The sequence below is a fragment of the Delphinapterus leucas genome, chromosome 19, assembly GCF_059928025.1.
Source record: "Delphinapterus leucas isolate spDelLeu-1000000601 "Yukka" chromosome 19, BTC_Dleu_Yukka2, whole genome shotgun sequence".
Taxonomy (NCBI): Eukaryota; Metazoa; Chordata; class Mammalia; order Artiodactyla; family Monodontidae; genus Delphinapterus; species Delphinapterus leucas.
Genome location: NC_143147.1, coordinates 50524721 through 50543767, shown reverse-complemented (window position 1 = coordinate 50543767; position 19047 = coordinate 50524721). Strand labels below are relative to the sequence as shown.

Genomic DNA, 19047 nt, shown 5'->3' with positions numbered 1-19047 from the left:
ATTCTAGATCCTTCATACTATCCCATTCCCACCCTTCCCCCAGCAGGATTTAGGTTCTTCTCTTTCTCTCCAGTGGCTGAAATATCACATATTCTGCCTTGTTGTGGCTGTGTCTTCATCTGTTGGATTAGGCACTTAGCAGAATCTTTCAATGTAGGAACTCATGTTCTTCACTGATAACATTTTGGTGAGTTTCTTTCATGTATATATACATATACAAACATAACTACAATCTCACCAAATAAAATTTAATGCTGTTTCCACTTTTTTTGGTTACCATTTAAAGTAATGCAACAATGGAACATCTTTCTGCATAACACTTTATTTTCATATATTTTTTGCAGTATTTCTTTAGGCTAGATTCCCAGAAGTATAATTACTAGGTGAGAAGATAATGAATATTTTAAGGGTCTTAATTTGTATTGCCAAATTGATTTAAAGAGAAGTTGTACCAATTTACATATTTTTCCATCAGGGAATGGGAGTGCCTGTTTCAAAACATGCTCAGCAACTTTGAGTATTATCTCTAAAAAATATCTTTTGTGAATTGATTCATCACTTTTAAAGATGATGTTATGGAAGAACTCTGACACAGACATATAGTCCTGGCCTCGGTTGTTAAAAACTCGTGAGCACATGCTCATGAGTTGTTGAGTAATGAGATGTCAGAACAGAGTGTGCAGAACACACTTTACCTGGGTGTGGGGAGCGATTTTAACAAAACTGTTTGTGCTTGTGTCTTCAGAATGAATACCAGCCATCGGTGGATCCTCGGGAAGCTCCATGAGAAAGTCCTCCATTTGACAGATGGGGAAACTGAGATTTCAAATAATCAAGGAAAAAAAATTTCTTTGGGTCTCTCAGCTAGTTAGAAAAATGGCCTAAGAGCAGGAACCATGTGCCTCCTGTTCATTGCTGTGTCCAGTGTAAACAAAACCTGAGCCCCTTTTATTTTTTATTAATATTATTTTTTTATTGAGGTATAGTGGATTGTCAACATTATATTAGTTTCAGGTGTACAACATGGTGGCTAAATATTTTTATAGCTTATACTCCATTTAAAGTTATTATAGGGCTTCCCTGGTGGCACAGTGGTTGAGAGTCCGCCTGCCGACGCAGGGGACGCGGGTTCGTGCCCCGGTCTGGAAAGATCCCACATGCCGCGGAGCGGCTGGGCCCATGAGCCATGGCCACTGAACCTGCGCGTCCGGGGCCTGTGCTCCACAACGGGAGAGGCCATAACAGTGAGAGGCCCGCATACCTCAAAAAAATAAATAAATAAAATAAAGTTATTATAAAATATTGGCTATATTCCTTGTGCTGTACAATATGTCCTTGTAGCCTATTTATTTTATACATAGTAGTTCATACCTATTAATCCTCTATCCCTATCTTGCCCCTCCTCCCTTCCCTCTCCACGCTGGCAACCACTAGTTTGTGCCCTATATCTCTGAGTCTATTTCTGTTTTGTTATATTCATCATGAGCCTCCTTTACAGAAAGACATTATCGAAGCAGAAATGTAAATTTCGCCTTCAGTAAAGGAAGCAGGTTTTCCATCTGGAAATGCTTGGATTTCTCAAGCTAAGATTCAAGTCCAAATCAGACTGCATTTTTAATTTTTTAAAATTTTATTGAAGTATAGTTGATTTACAATGTTGTGTTAATTTCTGCTGTACAGCAAAGAAATTCAGTTATGCATATATATATTCTTTTTCATATGCTTTTCCATTATGGTTTATCACAGGATACTGAACATAGTTCCCTGTGCTATATAGTCCTTATTGTTTATCCATCCTATATATACTAGTTTGCTTCCGCTAATCCCAAACTCCCAATCCATCCCTCCCCCATGGCAACCACAGGTCTGTTCTCTATGTCAGATCAGACTGCATTCTGCTCTTGGCTGGTCTTTCCTGCTTCCTAAGATCCTGGCACCTGAGATGAGGAGGTTGAGTGCTCTTGAATGTTCCTTGTAACTTGTCTATTTTGAACACACCCTCAGATTCTTCATGCTCGAGTTATGTGTCAAAGTTGGTAAAATATTGTTTTAGATAATTGCATAAAGTGCTAAACAATGGCTGAAGTGAGAATTAATGATAGCCCATAAAGTGTATCTGCTGAAGTCAGTGACTTAGTGGTAAGCGCCTAAAGGTTTTGCGTTCTTTGGGATCATTGTTTCTGAGAGCTATTAAAAGCACTGTGTCACTCCTGATATCTGAGATAAGTGATTTCTTCCGTTTGCCTTCCCATTGCTGTAGCTTGTAGTTTAAAATCTTCTGATGGCTTCCTGAAACATAACACACATGAAGCTTTTGGTTTTGCCTGTCCCCAGCAAACTTAGACAGCACCTGGCATGTAAGGGACACTCAAGATTTGTGGATTAGAGCCATGGGTTTGATGCAGAAGACTCTGCTCTCTCTGGTCTCCATGGAACGTTCTCAGAAAGAAGATTCTTGGGGACAGGCTTCTCTAGATTCCATGTGCCTTTCATCACATTGCTCCAAGGTTGCCGCAGAAGAGAAAGCAAGTATCTTTTTGAGCTATGGAGGGGTGGAGTCGGGGCTGTGAGAGCTGAGGCACTGAGCAAGTGCAGCTCTTTATCTGGCCTCCCTCGGATGTGCTGCCCCTTCCTCTGATGTGCTGTGTGGTCACTGCCATGGGCAGACATAGCTCTGTGTCCCTGCTTCCCCATCTGTCCAGGACGCCAGAAGGGCTTTGAGCAGATTAAGGGGTGTTAAAGCATAAAAGGCTATTTGGAAGGAGAGTCCATTTCTGACTCGGTTCCCTGTTAACCCACTGATGGGGTCCAAATGTTTCTTTCCTACAATTATAAGATTATTACACCTAAAACAGATATGTTTTGTTCCTTCCAATTGTAACCAAGCAGGACCCTGTGGAGTCTTCCCGGGACAGACCCCTCCTCCATATCCTCTGTGGTAATGTAGCTCCTCTCTGAAGTACCCAGATAATAGTATCTCATGCATACTTCCTGAGTTTTTCTTTAAAAATGCTTTGCTGAAACCCTTCAGAGAGTTCGGGGATTTTTTTGGGCACGAGCCACCCGTTCTCCTTGCATGACCCTGCAAAAATATTTCTCTGCACCAAAATCCGATGTCTTGGTTTGTTTGGCCCCACTGTGCATAGGGCACATGAACTTGCATACAGTAACACAGTTTTTATCTGCCATATGAATAGTGTGACAACATAAATGGAAATATAAAAAAACAAAACATTCATCCATTGTTCTGTCCCCAAGATTTTTATTCTCCTAGGCTCTTTTCTGGCCTCCTTATATGTGAGTACATGGCAAAGGTGACTTTCAAATATTTAAGGGGCTTCATTATTAAATGAATAAGTTAATAGAAATAAAAGACCAGGGCTTCCCTGGTGGCGCAGTGGTTGAGAGTCTGCCTGCCGATGCAGGGGACACGGGTTCGTGCCCCGGTCTGGGAAGATCCCACATACCGCGGAGTGGCTGGGCCCGTGAGCCATGGCCGCTGAGACTGCGTGTCCGGAGCCTGTGCTCCGCAATGGGAGAGGCCACAACAGTGAGAGGCCCGCGTACCACAAAAAAAGAAAAAAAAAAAGAAAGAAAAGACCAGTATAAAAGGACATATGTACAAAGATATTTATTGCTGCATTATTTATAGTGGCTGAAAATGGAAAACCAAGTGACAACCGTTGGTAGTGTATAGTAAAGGGGATAGTGCCATAACCAAGCAGGACCCTATGGGGCCTTCCTGGGACAGACCCTTCCCCCATATCCTCTGCTTTAGCTCCTCTCTGAAGTACCTAGATAATAGTATCTGATGTACATTTCCTGAGTTGTTTTACAGATGCTAAAACCCCCACTAAATGGAATAATTTAACTACTTGATGACCATGAGCATGTAGCCCCCAGACCTACTGGAGCTTAAGGACTGAATAATTTTAACAGAGTAATACCACTCTGTTACCTCACCACCAACCAATCAGAGAACTGTGCATGAGCTGATCATATAACCTGGGACTCCTTTCCCTCACCTGGCCTTTAAAAATGTTTGGCTGATGATAGCCAACACATTGTTTGTAGTCTTTTTGATGGCCATCATCAAAAAGTCTACAAACGATAGATGTTGGAGAAGGTGTGGAGGAAAGGGAACCCTCCTACACTTTCGGTGGGAAAGTAAATTGGTACAGCCACTATGGAGAAAAGTATGGAGGTTCTTTAAAAAAGTAAAAATAGAGCTACCATATAATCCAGCAATCCCACTCCTGGACATACATCCAGAGAAAACCATGGTTTGAAAGGATACACGTACCCCAATGTTCATTGCACACTATTTACAATAGCCAAGACGTGGAAGCAATTTGTAGCAACATGGATAGACCTGGAGATTATCATACTAGGTAGAGTAAGTCAGACAGAGAAAGACAGATATCATATGATATTCTGCTTGTATGTGGAATCTAAAAAAAATGATACAAATGAATTTATTTACAAAACAGAAACAGACTCACAGACTTAGGAAACAAACTTATGGTTACCAAAGGGGAAAGGTGTGGGAGGGATAAATTGGGAGTTTGGGATTGACATACACCCACTACTATATTTAATATAGATAACCCCCAAGAACCTACTGTATAGCGCAGGGAGCTCTGCTCAATATTCTGTAATGACCTAAATAGGAAAAGAACTTGAAAAAGAATAGATACAAGGATATGTATAACTGAATCACTTTGCTGTACACCTGTAACTAACATAACATTGTTAATCAACTATATACCCATATAAAATAAAAATTAAAAAAATGTTTTGCTGAAACCCATCGAGGAGTTCAGGCTTTTTGAGCATTAGCTGTCCCAGACTCCTTGTTTGGTGCCCTGTAATAAACGCTGCACTTTCCTTCACCACAACCCGGTGTCAGTAGATTGGCTTTACTGTGTGCAGGCAAGTGGACCCAAGTTTGGTGCAGTAACAGTACTCCACTCATACCATGGAACATTCAGCAGCTGTCATGATCAGTAAATTGGAGCTATGTCAGATGGCAAGAGAGGTTCCTTAAGTGTAGAAAAGCACTTGTAGGATATTGACCTCACTTGTGTGAATAAATAAAAGCCAGTCTCCCATTTATGTAAATGCATGTGTGTGTGTGTACAGTTATGAGCACCAAAAATATAAATGGGAACATATGCTGTGATTAGCATGGCTTACCTTGGTGGTAGGGTGGGAGACTGATGTGGTGGAGGGGGAGAGTAGAAGAGAAGAGGGGATACAAGAAAACAGGAAAGGAAAAAAAGTGCACACACTTTTATATATATACATAAAATTGTATATGTATGTCTATGAACAAAGAAAATAAACAAAACAATTAAAAACCAAAGAATCAGTTTAGTTAATTTGTTGAATACCACATCAAATTCCTAGTTAAAAACAGATTGCACACACTAATATCCTGGACTGTCATTTTTTTTTTTTAAGGTTTAAATCATTGTGTATATTTTTTAACATCTTTATTGGAGTATAATTGCTTTATAATGCTGTGTTAGTTTCTGCTTTATAACAAAGTGAATCAGCTATACATATACATATGTTCCCATATCTCCTCCCTCTTGCGTCTCCCTCCCACCCTCCCTATCCCACCCCTCTAGGTGGCCACAAAGCACCGAGCTGACCTCCCTGTGCTATGCATCTGCTTCCCACTAGCTATCTATTTTACAGTTGGTAGTGTGTATATGTCCATGCCACTCTCTCACTTCGTCCCAGCTTACCCTTCCCCCTCCCTGTTGGACTGTCAATCTTACATTGCTATATAAGAGTTTTTTTGTTACTTTATTGAAGTATAGTCGATTTACAATTTTAGGTTGATTTCTGCTGCACAGCAAAGTGATTCATTTATACACATATGTAAGCATTCTTTTTCATATTCTTTCCCATTATGGTTTATCACAGGATATTGGATATAGTTCCCTGTGCTCTACAGTAGGACCTTGTTGTTTATCCATTCTATATATAACAGTTTGCATCTGCTAATCCCAAACTCCCAATCCATCCCTCTCCCTCACCCCCTCCACCTTGGCAACAGCAAGTCTGTTCTCTATATTTGTGAGTCTGTTTCACAGATAGGTTCATTTGTGTCATATTTTAGATTCCACACACAAGTGATATCACATGGTATTTGTCTTTCTCTTTCTGAATTACTTCACTTAGTATGATAATCTCTAGGTCCATCCATGTTGCTGCAAATGGCATTAGTTCATTCTTTTTTATGGCTGAGTTGTATTCCATCGTGTATACGTACCACATCTTCTTTATCCATTCACCTGTCGATGGACGTTTAGGTTGTTTCCAAGTCTGTGTTATTGTGAATAGTGCTGCTATGAACATAGGGGTGCATGTAGCTGTATGATAGATTATTAAAACCATCTTAGAGTTTAAGTGTAGAGTTCAGTAGTGTGAAATATATTCACGTTGTCGTGCAAGAGATCTCTAGAACTTCGTCTTGCAACATTGAAACTCTATACCCACCCTTACACTAATTCTCTCTTCCCTCTTCCCAGCCCTTGGTAGCCAGCTTTCTACTTGCTGTTTCTATGATTCTGGCCACTATAGGTACTTCCTATGAGTCGAATCACACAGTATTTGTCCTTTCTGTGTCTGGCTTATTTCACTTAGTGTGATGTCCTCCAGGTTCATCCGTGTTGTGGCATGTGACACCATATAACAGATTTTTAAATTCACTTTGTATTTAGATAATAATATGGCTATACAAATCAAAAGTGACAACCAAAAAGAAAAAAATAAAACAAGCTTAAAGGAAGATCGTAGTCCCTTGCAGAAGGTAGTGTGGAATAGTGGAAGGAGGCAAGAGGACCACATGGGTTGAACTTGGAGCGTGACCTTGAGCCGATCTCTTCATCTCTCCAAGTCTCAGTTTCCTCTTCTGTAAATTTAGGATGTTGGCATCTACCTGAAGGGGTTCATGAAAGAATGAAAGGGTAAAATGTGGACAAAGCACACAGTAGGCCCCCAATAAATGTTTGCTTGCTTCTTCCCTCTCTCTCGGACAGTTTTCAAAGCAGCCCGACCTGTTGCTGCCTCCTTTGATTCTTGTAGAAAGGCTGGGGGCAGGCTCTGTGTCCTGCGTGTTAAGGCTGAGATGAAGTGAACGCCTCCTCCCTGCCCGCTCTCTGCCAGGACTCCTTGCTATCTCCCCGTACCACACTCGTCCCATTTTACAGGTGGGGAAATAGAGGCTCAAGGAGGCTGAGCCACTTGCTGAAGGGCACGTGACTGGTAGGTGAGGTGTTAGAACGGTGTCCCCCCGACCCATCCCACTTCAGGGTAGATCTTCCAGATGAGCAGACCACTGGTCTCGTTTGACTTGTTCAGGTTTCCAGAGAAGGCGAGTTCCCGCAGGAGTCCAGTGACTCAGCCCATGTCCACTTAGAGGCTGTTCTGGGCCAGGTGTGCTGGGCTCAGGGTGGGGGCTATGGTGATCAATCAGGAGCAGCCCTGGCCTTAAAGGAGGTGTTGATTTACAGCTACTACGTGGGGAAGGGCACTCTTTGTCTTTCTCCTAGAGGTGTCGCTGGTGTGTGCAGCGTGGTTCCGCAACCCGCCCCACCCCCGCCCCCCCCTCCTCCCAGGCCAAGCACCCCTGGGCAGCCCGGTCTTGACCGCTGCCTCCCCTCCCCCTCCTCTTCCTCTAGGTAAGGCAGTGGGGCATTAACACCATGGAAATGGCCCATTGCTACAAATTGGGGCTTGATTTGTTGTGTTTTAGTGATTGTCCAGACTTAAGAAAGTCTAGGCTTTAACATTTCAAGAAGAAAAATGTTAAAAAAATGCAGATTAATCTGAAAAGTGTGTCATGTCTGTAGCCATTGCCCTCTGAATAGCGAAAATTACAAAAAAATATCCTTTCAGTATTTGGAATGTGATATTTGACTTAGCAAAGAGTTACTCACATCATTGGTAAATGACTGAAGTTAGGGCCTAGGCCTTTGTTGTTTCAGTTTTATCTTATCCCTTGACGTAAACACAAACTTTAACCAGCATTCATGTCAGAACAACACTTTATTATCAGCGGCAACCAGAGATTGCAAGAGTTTGGCAAAATCAGTGAAAGCATCCTATGGGAATCATTTGACTCTATGGACCTACAATTAAAGAGTACGCCTTATTATTTGTAAATTGCTGCTAGACATCCCTTATATTAATAAAATTTATAGATTATATATTTATAAAATTTATCAATATAATTGTGAATATAATTATATCATTTATACATATACTGATTATAAATTTATATTATATATTATTTATGACTATTACATATTTATAATATAAAATTATATAATATAATGAATATATTAATATAACATGCAATTAATATAATAATAAATAATGATACATTAGAATATATGATATATAACTATATAATATATTATGTGTAATATATAGTTATACATTATAAAATTACATATTTATTATAATTTGTAACATATTCTGTATTATTATATAATACATATACAATATATTGTAAAATTATATATTAGTCTATGTAATATATGTACAATATATTATAAAATTATATAATTATATATTAGTAAATTATATATTATATATTATTTGTGTGTAATGTATATATTTCCCCTCTCCCTGGATATCTGGTGGGTGAACATTTACCAGCATACCACTGGCATATATAGTTAAAACCCAAAAGCTCAGGTGCCTCAGTTTGGGTTTTAGAAGCAGATCCTTAGACAAAAATTTCAAGTGCAAGAAGTGTTTTGGGTGATGTCTCATGAAACACCATTAGGAAGTGGGAAGTGAGACAGGGAGGGAAAGGAAGCTAATAAGGGCTGTGTTATCAAGCAAGTGAACACTGTGGACAAATGGAGCTTAATCCCACCAGGGAACTCCCACCTCAGTGTTCTTTCCAAAGGACGAGGGAGCTGGGGTATTTATCCTCCCATTCCATCAGTCTCAGGCAGGGGGAGTGGCATTAACCCCCCCAGCACTCTGGCCTGTCCTGTACATTGGCAGAATGGGCTCTTGTGGCCAGAGAAGGTCCTCAGGCAAGTCTCTGCTGCTGACAAATCTGGCCAGTAAGTGCCTAGGAGAAGTGACCAGAACTTGGTGGTAAACCCTGTGATGCTGCCAGGGGTTGGCTTTATGGAGCATCCTGGCAGCTTTGGGACAGTTGTGCGTTCAGTGGCAGCTGGAAGGGGCTCAGCACTTGGGGACTGAGGCCCAGGGAGCTTCCTTGCCTTTTCCTCTCTAAGTCTATAACATGGATACTGTAACCTTCCCCAAGAGGCTTAGGATTAAGTGATAATATCGGTGGTAGTGCCTAGCCCAGGGCTCAGGAAATGAAAGCTCTAAGTGTCTTTCAGAGTCTATGAAGACAGATTCTTCTCAGACCTCAGACCTTAGAAGATATTTATCTCTCTTGACAGTCAGATGTGCCTCCTTTTTAGTTAGTGAGAGTTTTATATTTCATCATGTTTCCTTTTTTGTCTTGGCTGCCGGGAAACCCAGAGCTAGAGGTCAGGTCTACCAGCCTCTTCCCTATAGTTACAACCACCTCCCTTTTTTTTTTTTTTTGCGGTACGCGGGCCTCTCACTGCTGTGGCCTCTCCCGTTGCGGAGCACAGGCTCCGGACGCGCAGGCTCAGCGGCCATGGCTCACGGGCCCAGCCGCTCCGTGGCATGTGGGATCTTCCTGGACCGGGGCACGAACCCGCGTCCCCCGCATCGGCAGGCGGACTCTCAACCACAGCGTTACCAGGGAAGCCCCCACCTCCCTTTTGCAGGAGACACAAATTGGGGTGGCTGCTTAGATCATAGAGGTTGGGGCCAAATCTGTGCCCCTCACTTTTTCTGATACTAGACCTTTACTCCCTGGTTGGGCCTTGGGGCTGTGGGGCAAGTATGCCTGCTGGGTTGGTCATATAGGATTCTGGCTACTGGCCACATCAGGCCATGCAGGTGGCCTTTCCTGGGTTTTTTTCAAATTCGAGTTGATCCTCTCTAGCCAAGAGGCTGAAGGATGAGTTTAGGACTGCCTTCAGCCATGGTTCCAGCCTTTTGTGTGTGTGTGTGTGTGTGTGTGTGTGTGTGTGCGCGCGCACGTGCGCACATTACAGAGAGAGAGAGAGAATGATGAATCAATGAATTGCCTCTTTTTGAAACTAATTCAATTTGGGTTTCTGTCTTTTGCAACCAAACATGTTCATCAATATACTCTATTATCTAATTCTTGATTTATTTTACTTTAATGGATACTTTTAGTTTTATTATACATGAGGTAAGTTTTATGTTATAAATTTTTTTCTTTTTTAAAATTGAACTATAGTTGATTTACAATATTTAGGTATACAGCAAAGTTGATTCAGTTATACATGTATATATATATATATATATATACACATATACTCTTTTTCAGCTTCTTTTCCATTATAGGATATTACAAGATATTGAATATAGTTCCCTGTGCTGTACAGTAAATCCTTGTTGCTTATCTATTTTATATATAGTAGTGTATATCTGTTAATCTCATACTCCTAATTTATCCCTCCCCTTCCTCTTTTCCCTTTGGTAACCATAAGTTTGTTTTCTATGTTTGTGAGTCTGTTTCTATTTTGTACATAAGTTCATTTGTATCACATTTTAGATTCCCACATATAAATGATATCATATAATATTTGTCTTTCTCTGCCTGACTTACTTCACTTAGTATGATAATCTCTAGGTCCATCTATGTTGCTGCAAATGGCATTACTTCATTCTTTTTATGGCTGAGTAATATTCAACTGTATGTATACCACATCTTCTTTATCCATTCATCTGCTGATGGACACTTAGGTTGCTATCATGCCTTGGCTATTATAAATACTGCTGCTATGAACATTGGGGTGCATGTATCCTTTCAAAATAGAGTTTTCATTTTTTCCAGACATATGCCCAGGAGTGGGATTGCTGGATCATATGGGTAACTCTATTTTTAGTTTTTTAAGGAACCTCCATACTGTTTTCCATAGTGGCTGCATCAATTTTCATTCCCACCAATATTGTAGGAGGGTTCCCTTCCACACCCTCTCTAGCATTAATTATTTGAGCCTTTTTGATGATGCCCGTTTTTTGATGGGGTTGTTTGGTTTTTGATATTGAGCTGTATGAACTATCTGTATATTTGGGAAATTAACTCCTTGTCAGCTGCATCGTTTGCAAATGTTTTCTCCCAGCCTGTGTCTTTTTGTTTTGTTTATGGTTTCTTTTGCTGTGCTGTACATGTGTCTTTTCTCATAAGCTGCCCAGTCCCCTCTTTTGGAAGTGAGTGACATAGAAATGGGTATGTGTATGTGTCTGAGGACAGATGTTGCCCCCGTTCCATCGACAGCCAGGGCTGCTTGGAGAACCAGGTAATGCAGAGTGACTGGTGGGACTTCCCTGGTCTCGGGGCCTCACTGGAATCCCTGAGCTGCTGCTTCCCCACCTCCCTCACTCCCCGGGGGGTGGTGGTGCGGGGGGACGGTGCTGGACCTCCAACCTCAGAATGTGGATCCCTGCCTTTTCCCCTCACACCCAAGCCGTCCTGCTGACTCTTCCCTGGCAGGGCTTCCGCATCTACCAGTTCCCAGAGACTCCGCCCTGGCCAGGCCCTCGCCGACTCACCAGCTCATCACTGTGGCCTGCCGACCTCAGCAGCTCTCTGGAGGCCTCCCTCCTCCTGTCGCTCTGACGCCCCAGCGCTCTCCTGGACTCCCCTTTGTTCTTTGCTTGAATTGCGATACCTGTTTTCCATTTGTGCTCACCCCCTGCCCGCCCTTGACCTCTAGGGCTTCATTTAAAGTAAGTTTTTAGCTAAAAATTTCTTCTGTGCCAAGCACCATGCTGGCTACTAGCCATGAATTGTCTACTCCTCTCAATAATCCTGCGAGGGAGGAACTATTATTTTGCCCATTTGATAGGAAACAGGCTCAGAGGGCTGCAGTGACTTGTCCAAAATCACACAGCTGGTCAGTGGGGGAGCCCAGGCTAGAACCCCAAGTGTGACTCCTCCGTGTCTCAGCCTGGGGGGAGGGGTGAGCTGCACGGCCTTGAACCTGGTCCCCCACCTCTGACTGGTGGAAACTGCTCCTTTCTTTCTACCCTTCAGGCTGGAAAGCCTTGCCATTCTTGCGGGGTCTCCCGTACCCTCTCCCAGGGCCTGTTGCTCAAGGCTCCTGACACAGCTCTTGTGATTCCCGGATGCTGAAGTTGCTGGCGCTGGTGTTCTCACAGCCACGCCCCTGTCTGGGAATGCTGCCTCCCACTTCACCCATGCAGGGATCTTCCTTCTTTCAAACCTGAGTCAAACCTTTCCAAGAAGGCTTCCATGTGCTACCCAGCTCCCCGGCGGCTCCTCAGTTCTGGGCTCCCCTCAGCCTACGGAGCAGAGAAGGCTCTAGGCTCATTTGCCCTCTCGCTTTAGACTGGATGTCCCCAAGCATAAGGGCTGTGTCTCCCCTGTCAGACCAGAGTAATTACAGTAAATTAACACACTGAACACCTACTACATGAGAGAGACACTTTGTGGCTGGCCCCCGAAGGCACTGTAGTAAACTATAATGGGGGCTGCACAGATCATAGAAGTACTGGGAGCGCTGAAAAAGGGGAAATCCAGGTGATCTGAGGTGAGGGGGTGGGACTCCCTGGGAGAGAAGTCCGCCAAACCCGTCCCTTATCTGGATAAGGGCAAGCGGCATCTTCCTTCCCCCTTTTCCCTTTGCTCCCCCCTCTCCCAAAGTGTGTTCCACACGGACGCCAGAGTAGCCCTTGTAAACACACCTGACAGTGTCATTGCCCTTCTTAGGACCCTTCAGTGCCCCCAGAGTTGTCAGGATAAAGTCTGAGCTCCTTAGCACGGCCTTTGTCCCCCAGCCTCTGCTCTCAGTTCCATCAGGCAGATCCAGCCTTCAGCAGTGTGCTCCAGCAATGCTTAAGTGCTTGCATTCTCCAACAGACCCATGTCTCACGCCTATGTGTCTTTGCTCAGGTGCTTCCCTGAGCAAATGGGATGTCCTTCCTCACTTCCTTAGCTTGCTTAGCATCTATTCATCATCAAGGTTCAGCTAAGTTAAGAACTCCTCTAGGATGCTTGCCCACCTTGGGATGGGGGGGATGACTTCCCTTTCTCTGTGTTCCATCCATCCTTCACCCCCCAGCCCACCCATCAACCCAACCATCATCCATCCACCTTCCATTTTTCTATTTATCCATCCATTATCCTTCCATCCATCCATCCATCTGCCCACTCACCTGCCAATCCATCCATCCGTCCATCCATCCATCCATCCATCCATCCATCCTTCCACATTTCCTTACCATCTTCCCTTTCCTCCCTTCCTCCCTTCCTTGCCCCTCTCTCTTTCTCTTCTGTCTGTCTTTCACTGAGCATCTACTTTATGCCACACAGTCTACAGAAATCATATCTTAAATCTGTCTGTTGAACTGAGGCTTGGCCTCAAAGAGTGTGAGAGTTGGGCAGAAAGAGAAGACAGAAGAGGAAATTCAGGCAGAGGCTGGGAGATGAGTGGGGATGTAGGGGTTAGTGAGAGAACTGGGCTGCTGGGGTGGAGCTCAGTTTGCACTGGGCATCACGGGTTATTGGCTGGAGAACTTAAGTCTTATTTTTCTTGAACAGGGAGCTAATAGAGGGTTAGTGAATCCATCTGTTGCTGGCCTTTTGTTACCTAACTGTTAATGTTCTTAACAACCCGAACGTGATTCTGGGGTTCAGGCACAGCTCTTTTCACCCTATACATTCTCACCCTGCCTAGCTCAGATTGCTGGCTAACAATCGTTAAACACTTGGCACTTTCAAAGTAGGTTCTGTTGTGTGACTTTGAACATGACCTTTCCCCTCTCTGGACCTCAGTTTCCCCATCTGTAAAGTTAAGAGACTTGTCTAGATGACCCCTGAAGCCCTTTCTGGCTCAGACTTTTGGGGACCCTCTGGCAGGAGGGGACCTGTCTTTGAAAAGTGAGGCTTACAGCCCAGGCAAGCTGGGATTGAATCCTGGCTGAGAAGCTTCCTTGCTGTGGACACTTGAGAATTTCCTCAACCTCTGAAACTTCTGCATCTAAAACGTGGGATGGTCAGTCTCTGTTCTATCAGCTCTAGCAGCTGGCAGGCTCAGACGGGCCCATGGACACGGAAACACTTGAATCAGCCTATCTGTTGGGTCAGCGCAGGTTCTCACAGGATGCTTGGCCCAGACGGGCAGTCTGACCTGGGAAACCAGCGGGTGGTAGAGCTTTCTAGGGGACAGGGCACCCAGGTGTTCCAGGCTCCTGATTGCCTCCTGGGCCTGCAATCCTACCTGCCAGCCTGCTCCTGGCCCCCATGCTAGCCCTGCATTTCTGGCGACAGACACTCAGGTCCAGGTCAGTTCAGGTCCCAGACTGTCATTCTTAGAAGTGACAGCCCTCAGCTCTAGGAGACTTAACCCTTGCTGTACAGAGGTGGCTGGGACCTGGGGAGAGGGATGGACAAAGTGAAGGGGCCTGGGCAGGGGAGAGTGTGGAGAGATGAGGAAGGAAGGGCAGGGGACACAGAACTCTGTCAGGAGGAGATGAGAAGCCCAGCCCTGGGCAGACCCTGGAGGGAAAGGTGGTCTGAGAATCGCAAGGAGGGCTCCAACTGGTTACTTGACTGTGAACCTTTCTGGACCTCAGACTTCCTACCTGTGACATGGGGAGGACCTTGACTCTCCCTTCCTTTCCCCCATGGCTGGTGGGGAGCTAAGAAAAGACTCTAGACATCAGTGGTTAGAGAAACACTTGGTATCTCTTAAGGGAAGAGGCCTGGGAATACCTTAGGGCACAGAGATGGTTTGAGGGGGCCCAGACTGGCTTTGGGGCTGGACAAGAGAGGAAGAAAGAGTTCTTTCTTGGGCCTGGACCACTCCCCCAATCTCTCCTAAAAGCCACAGTCCCTCAAGTATGGATAAATGAGGCTCTAGAGCCAGTGGGCATCACGAGCTCCTTCCCTCCACTGATGGATGCAAAAACCAGTGGGTGCAAGTTTAAAGAGAAACAGGATAAGTTGCATAGTCTCAAAGTATCTTCCTCAAAGTATTTATTAGTTTCAGCAAGAAAAATAATATCACAGTGGAGAAACCTAGTAAACCCCACCTTAGCCAATGAACAAGGTTAATGTCACCAACCCTAAGACACATCAACACACGGATGCCTGAGATGATGCACTGAGAAGACCACAATGACACTTCTGTGTTTTTCTTGCCAAAATGCATCACCTCAATCTGATGTTGAGAAAATATCAGAAAAACCCAAACCGAGGGGTATTTTCAAAATAACCGACCAGTACGCTTCAAAAGTGTCAAGGTCTTAAAAGACAAGGAACGACGACGAGGGACTGTCACAGACTGCAGGAGACATGACAACAAGTGAGTGGAATCCTGGATTGGATCCTGCAACAAAAAAGGATCATTGGTGGAAAAGCTGGTGAAATTCAAGTCTGTCGTTAATTAACAGTATTGGGTCAATGTTAATGTGTTGGTTTTGATCGTTGTATAATGTTTATGTGATCTGTTCATATTAGGGGAAGCTGGGTGAAGGGTACACACAGACTCTGTACAAATTTTGCAACTTTTTCTGAAAGTTTAAAATTATTTCAAAATAAAAAGTTAAAAAAAAAGAGCCCTCTCCCCGAGCCGTTGTCTATGTGCGAAGGAGTCAGAGAAACTGGGTGATGGGGAGTGTGGATCAGAGACCTGAGAATTCTGTGCTTCCCTGCTGCTCCCTCCCTGGCACCCTTACGTGTTGAGTTAGAGCTGCTCCCAGAAGCCTTCTAGACTGGCCCTGCCAACATCTCATCACAACCATCCCTCCAACAAATTTTCACCACTGCCTCTGCAACACGGATGGTTCCGGGTCTGTTACATGGTGTAGTGGGTTGAATAGTGTCCCGCTCAAATTCATGTGCACCTGGAACCTCAGAATGTGAACGGATTTGGAAATAGGGGCTTTGCAGATGTAAGAATTGAGAGAAGATCATACTGGATTAGGGTGGGCGCTAAATCCAATGAGTGTCCTTAGATAGAAAAGGACACATGGAGACACAGAGACACACGTGCTGTCCACGTGAAGACAGAGGCAGAGATTGGAGTTTTGTTGCCACAAACCAAGGAATGCATGGAGCCGCCAGAAGTTGGCAGAGGCAAGGAAGGATTCTCTCCCAGCACATCCATAGGGAGTGTGGCACCTTAATTTTAGACTTCACGCCTCCAGGACGGTGAGAGAAGATTTTCGGTTGTTTTTAACCACCAGGTTTGTGACAATTTACTTCTGCAGCCCCAGGAAATGAATACACACGAATTGCACTTTCCTTATGTTTGTTCATATCTTCAGTAATTCTGATGTGTAGCCTCTCTTTCCTTTCAGGCTGCGGGCTTCCAAAGAGACAGTCTCCTCCATTAGACCGGGCTCTGAGAGTAGGGCCTGTGCCTCCCTCCTCAGACTGGGCTGTCCCTAGGTCCCCTCCTTCCTTAGGATCCCATCCCCTGTGTGGTTCTCAGCACACAGTGTGAGCTCTGTGGGGGCTGCCTCGCCCTGCCCCTTCACCAGTTTGGATTGGCACTGGTCCGCCCTACCACAGGCTGGTGCTGGGAGACTCACCAACCACAAGACGCACTGCCCCAGGCTCCTGACATGCCACACAAAGTCTGCCTGGGACTCCAGAGGTGGGGGGTGGGGTGGGTACTCCAGCTCCAACAGACAACCTTCCATCACATTAACCACAGCTGCCCCCGCGAAAGCTGCCTCTCTTCAAAATGTCAGGAACCCCGGGCTGGACTACTTGCATCTAGATCCCTGTGTGCAGGGGGAAGGGGACTGGCCTTAGGATCTGAGTCAGGGTCTAGTCCTGGGTGAGGGAGGAGATCAGACTTGATTCCCATGCTGGGATTCCAGGGTCCATGGAGGTAGGGAGGGGGCAAAGGTCTCTTCCTAGATGGTGTGTGTGAATTTATATGTCATGGGTTCCCTACCCTGTTTGTCTTTTGGATTCCCCTTGGAGAGGGGCAAGGAGGGAGGCTCTTTTGGGTTCCACTGAATCAAGTGAGAGGGAAGAAGAGCTTTTCCTGTGTCCCGTGCTCCAGGGATTCTATCCGTGGTTCCCTGTGGTGGAGAGAGGGTGGTAGGTGGCACAGAGGAAGTGGATGTTGGGCTCTGCACCCACTGGTGTCCCCCCGGCTCCCTCTGGATGCTGCATTCTTCTCTGGAGAGCACCCCACCCGTGCTCCACCCCACAGCTGACTGCAACATCTCCTAACAAAGGCTTCCTCCTTCAGCCCAAATCCCTGCTGCCTCTCACTGAGGAAGATGTAGGGCTGGGCCGGGGCTGCGGGAATCTCCTCTGGAAGGAGATTACGGGTCTCTGTCAGGCGTGGTCACTCGCTTACTCACATACTCACACACTTGAGCGTCCTCAGCATGGCAGTTTTGTGGAGCCCACAGCCTCGAGTGTCTGTCTCAGCATTGTCTTCTGAGCCCCAGTGGCAGGGGGCGGGGGAGGGCAGCTCCCTGACCTCTGCTTTGGGTTAGGGTGGGGGGAGAGGGAGGCACCGCTTCCCTTCAGGGAGCCATTGATCCTAGGAGGAGTGTTGGAACCTCCAGCAGGAGCTGTTAGGACCTGTCTGGGGAGATGGGACGCGTCAGGCAGCCCCAGACACGACCACATTCCTCCCAACATGCCTGCCGGGGTCCGTGGGGCTGAGGGGCGGCAGGAGGGTGGGGTGAGGCCGAAGGGGGTGCCTTTGGAGGTTGTCTGGGAGACCTGGCATAGCTGAGGTCCCCATATACAAACCTCCGAGGCAGAACTTGATGGACCCCTGGACGTGTCCCCTGACCCTCGCGGCCTCAGGAGTCCGGGACCCTTGAGTTCACTTTCAGGTGCCTGCACTCCTCCCGTCACCGAAAACAAACAAACAAACCCCAAACATCCTTTGAGTCGGCTCCACAAGGGGCTCAAACAAGTGTGCCTGAGCCAGACCCTCCCACGAGGGGCTGCCCTGGGGGCCTGAGAAAACACCTGGGGCTGGAAGCAAAAAGGCCCCCTCCAGTCCTGTTCCAGTAGTGTTGCTTCACCCCCCTCTGGGGCCCAGACTGGGCTACAACAGTACTACCCAGACTTTGTGCCACGCTCAGCTTACAAAACCCTTTCACATCCATTGCCACGTTGAATTCTCAGTGCTGACTCTGCAGTACTCCCACTTTACAGATGAGCAAACTGAGACTCCAAGGAGGGTCAGGGCCTGGGTCACACAGGAGTAAAGAGCAGAGTCAGGACTCAGTCTGACTCCATGCTCTTTCCCAGTGTCTCCTGTGACACCACCTGCCCTTGGCCAGACTGAGCAGCCAATGCCATGGGCCCATCCACAGATGTGTGGAGGATCTTAGGGTCTGTGCCTAGGGCTGGGGAGAGCTGCCTGGATTTCCCTTTACTGGGGGTGTCGGGAGAGAAGCCTGAGCCACCTGACTACTGGCTGGGCATCGGGGATGTGACAGGCCCCATGGTACAGTCCAGCAGGTCAGAGTTGGGAGGGCCCCAAAACCTTGTTTCTTTTATGGATGGTAATGCTGAGGGGGTGTCTCTGTGCCCCGTGTGACCTTGCCATGCTGGTGTTCCTCCTGGAACACGGAGTGCTGGGCTTCCTCTAGGTGGATGTCAGAGACCCACCTAGTTAATGGGGACTAACAAGTCACTAGGTTTATGGTGCAGAGACCCTCTCCCACCACCTGGCCGAGCCCAGCATGCAGAGGGCTGTGCTCCCAGGGCCCAAAGGGAAAGTGTAGCCTGTAGGCCCATACCTCCTCCTGTGACTCACACCTGGTGGGACAAGAAACCCGAAACACTCCGAACAATGAGTTTCCAGTAAAATATGACAGACATGATGGGGCGGAGGAGAGGAGGGATCTGACTGGGAGTTGGCACTGTCCCCTGGGTGATGAAAGCCAAGGGGAATGGAAAATGCCAGGCCCGCCCTCACCCAG

General features: G+C 46.0%; 1 protein-coding gene and 1 long non-coding RNA gene across 5 annotated transcripts in view; one reads left to right on the top strand and one right to left on the bottom strand.

Annotated features, from left to right (window-relative positions):
- Positions 1-1311, top strand: part of LOC111166380 (keratin, type I cytoskeletal 16-like) — a 14283-nt gene extending 12972 nt beyond the window's left edge. Inside the window, 1 exon segment of the mRNA XM_030762199.2 lies at positions 746-1311. The gene's annotated coding sequence lies outside the window, so the exon portion shown is untranslated.
- On the bottom strand, positions 745-19047 carry LOC149746759 (uncharacterized). 4 transcript variants are annotated; one of them, XR_016389006.1, is made up of 4 exons: positions 17861-19047; positions 17469-17690; positions 11665-17172; positions 745-6952 (listed from the first exon to the last, which is right to left on the bottom strand). It is a non-coding gene; the product is annotated as an uncharacterized LOC149746759 (long non-coding RNA). The 4 variants fall into 4 exon arrangements; XR_016389007.1 differs by having other exon boundaries at positions 17461-19047; XR_016389005.1 differs by having other exon boundaries at positions 17469-19047.